The following is a 12,122-nucleotide window of genomic DNA, read 5'->3' on the forward strand; positions in this document are numbered from 1 at the left end:
GTGGCTCAAAGTTAATGAGGTCTCTCTGCTCCAGAAATCATGTATCACCTATCATTAGAGCTCTAATACCTGCTACAAGATCTATCATTTAGTAGACGCTCATCAAGTTTGGCTGAAAAAATTGTGAATGCATGGCGTGTCCAGTGAAGGAATCATGGTCTCTTGTTTTTAGTTCTCAAAGGAAAAAAACAAAACAAAACCCTGATTTATAGCATTTGCCAATTGCTGTGGTGTAAATACTCCAAGGATGGCCATTTTAAAGCTTAACAACAAGCTCATCGATTTTCTAAAAATCTGATGATCAGCCCTTGTGACCAGTAGGAGTTGACTCCAGCACACGTGGGACAATACATTCTTGGCTCTCTTTGTACACACAAGCAGCATGGTACTGAGTGTTTTCGATATATTTAGCTCTCTGAGGGTAAAAGGGGGTCATGGGTAAAGTTGGAGGTAGCTTGGAAACAGATACTCTGCAATATGATGAGGCCCTTGCAGAGAAAAGCACATCAGTGGTGTCCTTTGGAAACTGCCAAGGGCCAAAATAGTTTTATGTCTCTAGCCTACCATGAAGAATTGAAGAAGTGCTTATAGACCCCTCCTCTGAATGCTGCATGCCTCTTGCTCTAAGCAAAGGGTAAAGAAACCCCTTCAACAAGGCTAAGGCTCGTGTGAACAGGTAAGAAACCTTAATCCAGGTATGCGTGTGCTCAAATCGGAGTTACCAACTTAAGATATCTTTGTAATGTGGAGATCAGACTAAAGAAGGTTATTTCTTGTTACCCAAACACTGTATCAATACCAGGAATACCTTTTTGTGTATTTGGTAATAAGCATTCTTTGTTAAGACAAATAGTTCACTGTTTCCATTCTCCCACAATTTACATCACTCATGTAGTTTTTGTTAAAAGTTTCTCCATTCCTCATGTTGCTAAATTAATAGGGTTTCTTGCTCATGAGAGCTTAGGATGAGTGTTCTGTGATATGTATTTGGTAGAGACACACATATTCAGCCAATGTGACTCCTTTCAGCCAATACATCCTCTCCACCATCCACTGGATGGATCTGGAGCTTGACACAGGGGTTTTGGTTATGGAGTGCAGAAATGCACCTGGGCTCAGGTTCTACCTGAAGCACATGTACTTCCTCCCCAGTTCTGTCCTGTCTGGGAGGTGGGAGCCTTGGATGGGGTGGGGAAAGGTGAGAGCCAAGCCAGCAGGACTCTCTTAAGGCACACACCTTCCCTACCACACAAACAGGCATCATGTAGAAGACAGGTCTCATGTCAACTATACTTCAACTCAAAAAAACAAAGCGCAAAAACAGGTCTCAGACTTTTCTATTTCTAGATTTACTTCTACATCACTCATCTCAATCTACTTTTTGCATGTCACTTGATCCCTGGAGATCTGCTCTTGGTTTTCCTAGCTTTCACGTTGCTAATTGTTCTTTTCCTTTTTTCCTAAGATCACTCTTTGAAATTACCCTGCCATGTTTGTGTTGGTGCCTCTCAGTTCAGCATAAGAGATAACAGAAGAATCTGAGAAGTCAAGTGGTCTGGGTTTGCCCCTTGACCCTTTCACTTGCTGGCTGTGTGACCTTGGGAAAGTGATTTGACCTCTCTAAGCCTCCAAACAAGGTTACCATGAGTCCCTTTCTTACAAGTGTTGTGAAGCAAAAATGAGAACATACATGCCAAATTCCTAGCAAATATCTCTGTGGTAGACAGTTAAACACATTAGCTCTCCTTGACATTACTTCTATCAGTGATATTATTGTTCTCATTAGTAGAAGTGGAGTTTTCATGGCACAACATTGCCTTGAGTGTTTTGGCTGATGCCCACACTCCAGCTCCAGTCTGACTCCACCTCCAGAGATTCCCATGGCCCAGGTCCCTGGGCTCGTGGAACTGAGGCCAAACATACCTCCAAACACAAAATTGTGTGATAATCCATCCCTTGAGATGTCCTGCGAGTTTATTTTGGATAAGAAGATCCTTAAAGATTCTTTTATTTTGTTTGCCATGTGCTCTGTTATTGCTGATATGAAAGTATGTCTAGAAAATATACGCCTTTTCTTCAATTTACATTTGATAAACACTTACTGCTTAGCCTTTAAAATGAATGATGGCCATCATAACAATGACAATAATGAAATGGTTTTATCATTTGCTTCCCTTCTAAGAAGCTGAACCAGGGATAGGCAAGGTGGCCTCTTGTACTTCTTATAATTAAAGGAGTCTGGAGTCCTGCTTGAAAGCCCGACTTTTTTTTTTTTTTTTACTTTCCTCCATTCGTTCTGGGGAAATAGCCAAGCTCCTGAAATAGGACAGATGCTGCCTGGATTTGTCAGGTCTGGATGCCCTTGAGTGCTGCAGCCGGACTCATCTGTCAGGATCAGACGTTTGAGCTTAACTTCAAGATCAAAAATGCCTTTGAATTTTCCAAGTACATGAAAAGAGATTCCATGCATGCAGTCATGTGCAGCCCGTGTGTCAGCTGACGAAACCGTATTTTCTAGGGGCTCTGACAATAGACTGCTGAGGCATTTGAGAAACTGGAGAAGGTAGGAGACAGCCAGGAAGAAAGGCCAAGAGAGTACTTGTGGTTTTCCAGTGACAGGAGAGGCCACTGCCCAGGTCTCCAGTAGTCCCTGATGACATCATGACCCTTCCATTCCCCTCTATCCACAGCCTGTCTTCTTCCTGCCCCATCCCCAGCCCCTTCCTCTAAATCTCGCCCCTTCCCCAATCTCCCTATAGTTTTGTTTTCTTCAGTTTCAAATGGGGGAAGGACTACATTTGGCAAAGGAGTTCGCACAAACCTGGCATAGGGTCTGTGGTCCATTTCCCTCTGATACTTCTTTTGTCACATGTTGGAATCTGTCTGTTGCTATAAGGGCTGTTCAGAACTGGTCCAGTATCCCCACTGTCAGCTCCTAAATCCTCCACCCGGTTCTTGAGCAGTGAATGTGTATTTTACAGATTCAAACTCAATTTTGTGATACAACTTTAAGGATCATGAGCTGGAAACAAAAAGGGGGAGATCCAAGAGATGGAAGATTCTCAGAGGTCATCTTGCTCAATGCCAGAAACCATGGCCCATTTACTGTATTCCCCACAGAGAGTTGTCTGGCCTTTGGTCAAATACCAGGTAAGAGAGATTGCCTCTTCAGAAGAAAAGGAATGTCTGGGAAACAGGGGTAAGAAGGAGACTAACTCTCATAATATATAGGTTTGAATTCCATCCTGTTTGCATTTATTACCTGTTCAAAAAAAAGTAAATTAAATATTTCAAAAATGCCTTCAGTGTGCAGAAACTCATTACCCAATAAAGCAGACCATTCCATTTTAGATGGCTGGAATTGGTAGAGCATTGTCCCTTCTGCTGAGCTGAAATCAGTCTCCATGTGGCTTCTGCTCTTCTAACCGTCCCTCACAGTAAGTAGGACAGAACCAGTCCACCCCTCTCCAGTATCAATTTTTTTTTCCCAGATATTGGAAGACAACCATTTTCCTTTCCTTCAGTCATTTCTTCTTGAATGCCAGAAAGGTCATTTGCTATGTCAGGTCTCTCAGCTTGAAGAGCTAGAGGAAAAGAAAACTAATTTTAGTGTTTGTGTAAAAAAGGAACTGGTCCCAGGGATGAGTTGCCCTTGTGCTAGCTTGCTGAATCTGGCCTTCACTGCTCCATAAAGTGTGATGATTGGTAGAGCCAGATTTCACTCCAAAATAAAGAAGTAGTCCTGGCCTCTGTTAACTTTGTAGCGTGAGGGGAGGGAAAGGGGGGCTCCCCTTGACAGTGGACACATGAGCTCCCTAGCAGCCTCAGAAAAGCTTTACAGCTTTCTTAATAGATTGCACCACATTTTTTGCTGGGGACTATTTCCATATTACAGAAGTTTCTCACAGACTTTTACCTAAGGGCACTGCTTTTGGATTGGAAATACAAGGGATAAGCCTGGAGCTTTGTGCCCAATGCCTTTCTTGATTTTTATTAAATTTCAGTAAGTATTGCCTCCCCTCCTCCTTCTCTCCCCAGGCCCCAGAACTGTACTAAAATACAAAGGAAGCACTAGAATATGTACCTGCCCTCCATGGGCATGTATTCATCCTAATGAAGTAAGAATACAAAACTTATAAGACTGTGGCAGAGAGCAACTGGTCACCAGGGACAGCACGAAGGACCATGGAGTCCTTCCGTAGCAAGTGCACACATGGGGACCCTCCACAGACTCTCTGCCTTCCCAAAAGAGGAACCTGTTGACCTATTAGGAGATAACCTTAGAGGTATCTGTCCATGGTATTTGTCCAGCCACCGAAATACCTTTTTATCTTGACTCCCCTTATGACCAAGTTTTCATATTTGGGATCAATTGACTGGAGTAGGAAAGAAAGTCTGAAACATAAGGGGTGGGGAGGGGTCTGAGGAGTGGGCCCAGAGAGATCTGTCTGCCAGAGCTATGTTTCAACCAGAATAATGCTCAGCCCTACAAGATGGCAAGTCCAAAAAGTCTTGCTTTGCCAGCCTGTGGCGCTCCTAACCCCTTGGTCATGGTGAAGGCTCTCTGGAAGGCTCGTCTTATCAGACTTGCAACCACAGGAGGAACTAGGTATCTAGAAAGGCATCAAACTGGACAGTGAAGCCTGCTGTGTGAGCTCACGTTCTTTTGTCTCAGCTCAGGCATGTTCTCATTCATCTGTCCACTTAGGACCAGCTCACACAGTGAGCGGGCACCTTTTGTTTGCTCAACTCAACCAATTCTCCCTTGGTTTAAGCTGGTGCAGGTCAAACATGTTTTCACCTCATTGTTTACCGCTAAGCAAACTGGATTAGTCAGTGAGCGTTTCCTGCCTTTCATTGTTCTCTCAGAGTGTAGGAATCAAGCCTTCCCTTTGCATTTAGCATGGCAAGGAGAGGGTGGGCATGAACAAAAGTATTTAAATATTTAAATAAGCCATACTTAATGGTTATCTATTCCAGCTTGGTGCTGTGCTTGGCACTGGAAAATCAAAGTGAATAAGATGCTCGTGTCTTCATGTTGAGGGAGGGAGGCAGACAAGTCAGGGAGTCATAGGGCAACAATGGGATAAGAGAGGGGTTGGAGGCTGTGACAGAACTGAGGGTGAGCACCTCATCCAGCCTGGCCCAGGGTGTGGCTGGGAAAGGGAATCAGGAACCATCCAGTGGAGGTGACATCCCAAGGGTTGAGCAGACATGAGCTGACCCAGAGACAGGGCAGGGTGTGAGGACAGAGAGAGGAGGCTCAGTAGCCAGTGTAACTGCTGAGAGGTGATAGAGCATGGGTTAGAACTAAACGATGAGTCCTTGTATCTCAGAATATTTTCTTACAGCTGGGAAGTGCTGAAGGTTTAATCATCAGCTTTCACTTCATTTAATGATGGTGATTAATACCAATTAGTATTCATATTCAGCCTAGGTTTAATGAAAACTCTCTGTCCAGATCTGTGAAAAGAAAGCTTAAAATGTGTTGAGGTCAGGAAAAGCATAGGCCCAGTCTCTATCCCCTCCCCTCTAGCTCTGGTACAAAAACAAAGGCCACTAGCAAGTGTCAACCATGCTGGAATGTGCTGGTGCAGCTCAGGAGCTTGGGGCATTCCCTCTCTTCTCTCTTTCTCTCCTCTTTTGGTCTGGTGAGCTTGCAAACCGTCTGCATTCTCGAGAGCCGTCCCTGTCAGGTCTCATACGGGCCTCCCTGCTCAACCAGGCGCACACACACCATCACTCTCATGCAGACTTCCTCCTCACCTCTGCCAGTCCCACTTCTCTACCCACGCATGCCCTGGGGCCCTTGGAGCTGTGACAGCTCTCAGGAGACAGAAAGTCTGCAAGAGGGGAGCATGATCTCTTGTGGGAGGACCCAAATGTGGGATAGGTGGTGGGATGTGATTTGTAGATCTTTTCCCTAGGACCCGGAAGAAAGAGGGATGGTTCATGGTCTTGGGCAAATCTTTAAAAATCTCAAAAGAAGAGAACGGAACTTCAGATCCTTGGTTCCATAATAAAAGTAACTAACATTCTTAGATGTTCAAATGACAGTTTGACATGGATTATCTCTTTGAATCCAAACAATAATCTTATGTTGAGGCATTTATTATTATTATTTCTCTCTCTGCCTTAATTTACTCATCTGTAAAGAGGGGATAATATTAACACTCACCCCATAGTCTTGAAAGGATTTAAATAAATAGTAAATACACTAGGACTGTGCCTGGCACATAGCAAGCTCTCAGAAGATGTTAGTAGTTGACCCTTGAACAACACAGATTTGAACTGCATGGGTCCATCTATACATGGATTTTTTACAATACCACACTGTGAATGTATTTTCTCTTCCTTATGGTTTTCTTAATAACATTTTCTTTTCCCTAGCTTCTTTTATTGTAAGGTTACAGTCTATAATACATATAACACACAAATTATGTGTTACTTGTTTATGTTATCAGTAAGGCTTCCCGTTAACAGAAGGCTTAATAGTTAAGTTTGGGGAGTTATACATGGATTTTCAACTGTGTGGAGGGTCAGCAGCCCTAAACCCTGCATTGTTCAAGGATCAACGGTATTTATTATTGTGAGGAATCTGGTGTACAGAGGTTAAGTCATTTGACCAGGATTACATAACTGATAAATGGAGGCCAAGATTCAAACCCAGGCAGCCTGACTTCCTAATGACAGCACTATCCAGCTAGCTCGTCTGCTCTGCAGAAGAATTAAGTAGAAAAGGAACAGTGACTTTGGGTTGCTAGAGAGAAGCTAGAGAAACCCTTCGGTTTGGATAAACCAGGGGTTCCTGGAGCAGCATCCTCGGCATTTCCCAGGAACCTATTAGAAAGGCATATTCTCAGGCCCCATTCCAGTTCTCCTGAACACTGGGATGAGACCCAGCATACTGTTTTCGGGAGCCCTCTGGGTGATTCTTAAGTGCACTAAAATCCCAGGAGCATGGACCTAGCCTCTCAGCTCTCGTTATTTCTTAGCTCCCATGTGTTAGGCTCCAGAGATAAATATGACTTGCAAGTTGTTTCCAACACATAATGATGTTCTTCAACCCCTCTCTCGCCCAACTTGCAGAGGGAGGTTTAGAAAAGGCCTTGGGGTGGGCCTCATAGCAGGCCCTCAACCTTTTTTCTGGGAGAAGATGGCGATAGGACTTTCTGGGGTCTCACCTTCTTCAACATTCCCTCCAGTAGTTAAAGAAACAATCCTCTGAAGAAACAGACATCTAAAAATGGAATTGATTAGGCCTCACAGCCACCTCATTTGGAGGCCTCAGTGTTTGCAAACACTAGGTCACAGGTGGAGAAAATAGATTTGGTACCTGGGTTTCAGTGGTGGTTATTGGATGCCCCCCCACCCAAATCAACTGAAAGTAGAGTTGAAGGGCCAGAAAAGCTGAAAAGCAATCAAATGAATTTTGCCCCTTGGAGCGTGTATCTGTGAGGTGTGGAGATGGGCAGACGTCCATCTCAGGCCACTATAGCCTTAAAAGTGGGTAAGGTAGGAGATCTATAGTGTCAGAGAACAATTCTGAGGTTTCATACAGGCAGTTACATAAGTCACACAATTTTCCCAAGGATCAGGGGAGGGAAAAGGATGGCCCCTGGGTAGGAATGGGGAACGGGGCTACATAACGTACTTCAGCAATTTCATGTTCGTTAATGCCTTCTACCTGGCTCAGTCCAAGACAAACAGCTACCCAGTGGTGGAGCCGGGGTGGGAACCCTGGCTTTGTTGGAATCGAGCAGGCTTCATGATGCAATTCTGCCTCTTTGTCAGGGGTCATGTCCACGGCATGAAAGAAAAGAGGCAGAACAGGGAGAATGTTTTCAGAAACACAAGACCCTCAGCTGATTCTGGAGCCAGATTCACTCAGCCAAACTCTGCCATATCAGTCTCCTGGGCTGGAGGGTGACACCCACAGCCCGTTTATCAGAGCCGAGCAGCAATGACACATGTAGTCCTCTGTCAGGGAGCATCCTGATGGATGTATCAAAGCCCAGCCCTCCGGCACAGTGGTGCACAGACCCGCAGAGACCAGAGCTCCAGAGGGCACCAGCAGAGCTTCCCTGGCCATGAGGAGTTGGGCTCAGGCCCTGCCTACCTCTCTGCTCCGTAGGACATGAGCTCTGAGAGCAGGCACCCTGGCCTGAAGGAGGGATGTGTTGGTCCACGGTATTTCTTTCAGCTGAGGAGGCCGAGTTGACAGGTGTAACCGGGCTTTCCCCCATGCCCACCCTTTCCTAGCAGGCAAGCAGAAGTTTCTCACTCTGAGTCTTCCCTCCTGGGCATTTTCATAGGGAGAGAAGACTGCCTTGCAGATTTCTCTGGGGGAAGGAAGAGAAAAGCCAACATGTCTCTCACCCTGGGAGATTGGGAGCATGTGCCAGGGTTCCCAGGAAATTGCCAGCTCACCCTGCCTGGCAAATAACCTTCCCTGACAAGTGGCCAATTGACTTTCAGAACAGCAGTGCCACTGACTAAAAGTAAATTGCCTCTTCTTGTTTGTTTGTTTGTATTTTTCTAACACATCTGTTTATTTTTTAAAATTTTTTATTTAAATTCAATAAGCCAACATATAGTTCATCATTCGTTTCAGATGTAGAGTTTAATAATTTATTAGTTGCATATAACACCCAGTGCTCATCACATCATGTGCCCTCCTCAAGGCCCATCACAGTTACCCCTTCCCCCACCCATCTCCCCTCCTGCAACTCTCAGTTTGTTTCCTAGAGTGAAGAGTCTCTCATGCTTTGTCTCCCTCTCTGATGACTTCCCCCTCAGTTTTCCCTTCCTTCCCCTGTGATCCTCTGCTCTGTTTCTTATATTCCACACATAAGTGAAACCATATGATAATGGTCTTTCTCTGATTGACTTATTTTGCTCAGCATAAAACCCTCCAGTTCCATCCACATTGATGTAAATGGTAAATATTTCTCCTTTCTGATGTAAATCACCTCTTTTTAAGGAGCACAAGGTTACTTCCTAGGTGGGATCAGATCTCCTCCCCTCTGCAGAAGCAGGAATATGGAGAGCAAGTGAGGGCTCTCATTCCCATTTGACAGGAGAGTTGGGTCACCCCTTCACAGTGGGGCTGACTCACTTACACGGCTGTGCTAATACCCGAGGGAATGCACAGCTTGAAGTGGGCACAGGACCTGTGGTTACTGTTGATGCTTCTGCACATGGGAAGACCTACCACAGGTCAACTCCATTATTGGACAGGGCTCAGACTTGTAACTCCCGGCCTCTGAACAGTGTGTGTTTTGTTGCCTTGTTTAAAGCCAACTTTAAACTTAAATGTGTGTCGGTGGGGGGGCGGGGGTAATCATGTTTTTCCCTATTGGACAGTCTTAAAAACCTGGCATGGATACAAAGAACCCTTGTTGCCTGGACCAGGATCTGAGGAAAGACGCCATACCCAGAAAAGAACTCTGGAATACACTGTCCCTTTTATTGGGGCTGACACAGCCCCCACTGAGAACTACAGGAACAGATTAATAAAAGCCGAGGGCTCCCCACAACCTGTGGGGCCTCCCAACATTGTCAAGTCCTACCAGGGGCTTCATCCTTCCACCTAACCCATTCTAGATCAGTTAGCCTAAAATCCATCCATTCTTAAACCCCCTTTCCCACCTCCTCAAGGAAGACATTTTCCTCAGTCCTCAGTTCCTGGAAGTTTCTGCCTTTAATTTTTGTGAGCTGGCTTTTCACCTGGATGTTGAAGAACACCCATTTGAGAAGCAGGCTGTCACCTTTTTCTTCACAGTCAGGCTGTGAGTCCAGATCCCGAGCTCACACTTGAAAGGACCCTCAGTTAACCCTGAAACTGCATGATTTAGGCCCTGGAAATAAACTAGTGAACCAGACAATAATCCCTGCTCTCAGAGAGCCTTCCTATATTCTAATAAATATAAATAAATAAAATACAAATTTTAAATATGGCATTTTAGGAAGTGATAATTACTTTGGAAAAGAGTAAAACAGGGGTAGGAGATAACCAAGAAGGCTGATAGAGACATGAGGACCCAAAGGGACCTAAATCAGGACACAGGTTCCTGGGTAGGGTTGTCTTCTGACAAGAACGCCATTGCTCCCCTCACGCCCAGCCCCTACACTGTGACCAAGAGCTCCTTCTATGTCTGCCTCTCTTCTTTTGATCTTTCTGTTCCTCTCGCTCCTTCCACCACCAAGAACTTTGCCTCTTTCTCTATTCTTCCGATTCTCCTGATTTTTGAGGTCCAGCTCAAGCCTAGACTTTTCGTGCCTCCTCTAAGGTATACAGAGCACTCTCTTCTCTGGGTGCCATAGAAACAATAAGCCATACAAGTGCTAACTGATCTCGTCTTCTGTAGCATTCTCAACAAATTGAGAGCTGTGACAGAGGAGGCTGACAGCATGTGGCCTTGAATCTAGGACGCCTGTATTCAAACTAGGCAATCAGACCAGGAAGCGTCAGTGCAATTCGGCGAGAGCTGACTCCTGGTTCTAGGAAGTTCCAGGAAGCTGCAACTTTTTCTTCTTGAGCCATGAGCCACTACCCCTCATTCTCTCAGTAGAAACATTATGAGGGTCCCTCTGAAATGAATTTGCTCAGTTTTCTCTCTCATCCTTTCTCTCTCATTCCAATGTCTATTTTCCCCATCTCCCTCCTATTTAAGAAGAATTTGTGCCAATTCTTGTCCAATACACTTGCTCATCATGGCCACTCATATGCTTTGGGATCCTGTTTATTTCATTATCCAGAAATTCTTGTTTATTCTTTTAAAGTATTGGCTTCCTTTTCTTAGCACCCAATCAAGTTGAAGTCTTCCCATTAAAAATAGGAAAAGATCTTGATAATTTTTCCTTAAGTTACCACCAAACCATTCCAGATGGGGAAAAAAATGAGTTAGAATAAAGACTTTTCAACCAGTTTGCCTACAGTTTATTTTTTTTTAAGTCAAGGATTCCTCCTTTATTACTCTTATTTATTTACTTTAAAAATTTTTTTTAAAGATTTTAATTGTTAAGTAATCTCCCCACCCAGCATGGGTCTTGAACTTTTAAATCAAGAGTCTCATGCTCAATTGATGAGCCAGCCAGGTGCCCCAGATTGCCTATAGTTTAAATATCAGTTCTGTTGTTGCTAACTGTGGCTTCAGACAACTTATTTAGCCACTCTGTGCCTCAGTTTCCTCATCTGTAAAAATAGAAATAATAATGACTATGTCATCATGTACAGTTGAGGATTAAATCAATTCATTTTTGTGAACCACTTAGGACAGTGCCAACACGTTACAAATGCCACGGAAGTGTCTGTTCATTAAAAGAAATTATATTAAAAATTAGCTATTATTATTTCTTCCATTTCCTTGGTCCTATTCTTTCTTAGAACTAACATCCAATCTGTCCATTGTCTTTCATTATCAAACTTCTCAAAAGAGTGGTTCACACTGCAGACTCTCCATTAATTGCCTCTGCTTCCTCATGTCTCTTTCGTTCCTCAACCTACTACTGAAACCACCCTCTTTAAATTTGCCATGGTCCTATTAAACTGCCAACACAAAGTCTCTTTTCATTCATTTGACTTCGGGTATCTGTCTTGGAATTTCCTCACCTCTTTGGTTTTCCTGCCAATCCTGCTTCTCTGCAGCCATCTCCTCTCCATGTACTCCACATAGACCTTCCCGAGGGTTCTTCTTGGCCTCTTCTCATGCTGTAACCTCTCCCTGGTGGTGTAATCCATGCTCCTGTCTTCAATTATTGTCTACATGCCATTGACTTGTACACTTATTAGGCCTGACATTTTCCCTGAGCACCAGCCCAAAAGTCTGACTGGCCTGACAGGTATCCTACCAGATAGTCCAATTACAACATGTAAATCTTCCCTCTCTCATGTTTCGCTTCAAGTCTCTGTTTTGGCACTCAGTTACAAAAGCTAGAAACTTTAGTCTTTGTTGTTCAATACCTGGATCTGCCTTTGAATTTGACAAATCAGTTGTTACATCCCTTAGTTGATCTGCTCCTTACAATGAGCCGGAGAGCATTATTTGATAAGTGATTCAGTAAGTCTTTATTTGGATGAGTCTTATTTTCCCACATTGACAAAATATGCCAATCCTTTT

The sequence above is a fragment of the Leptonychotes weddellii genome, chromosome 6, assembly GCF_054177405.1.
Source record: "Leptonychotes weddellii isolate Sample4059 chromosome 6, ASM5417740v2, whole genome shotgun sequence".
NCBI lineage: Eukaryota > Metazoa > Chordata > Mammalia > Carnivora > Phocidae > Leptonychotes > Leptonychotes weddellii.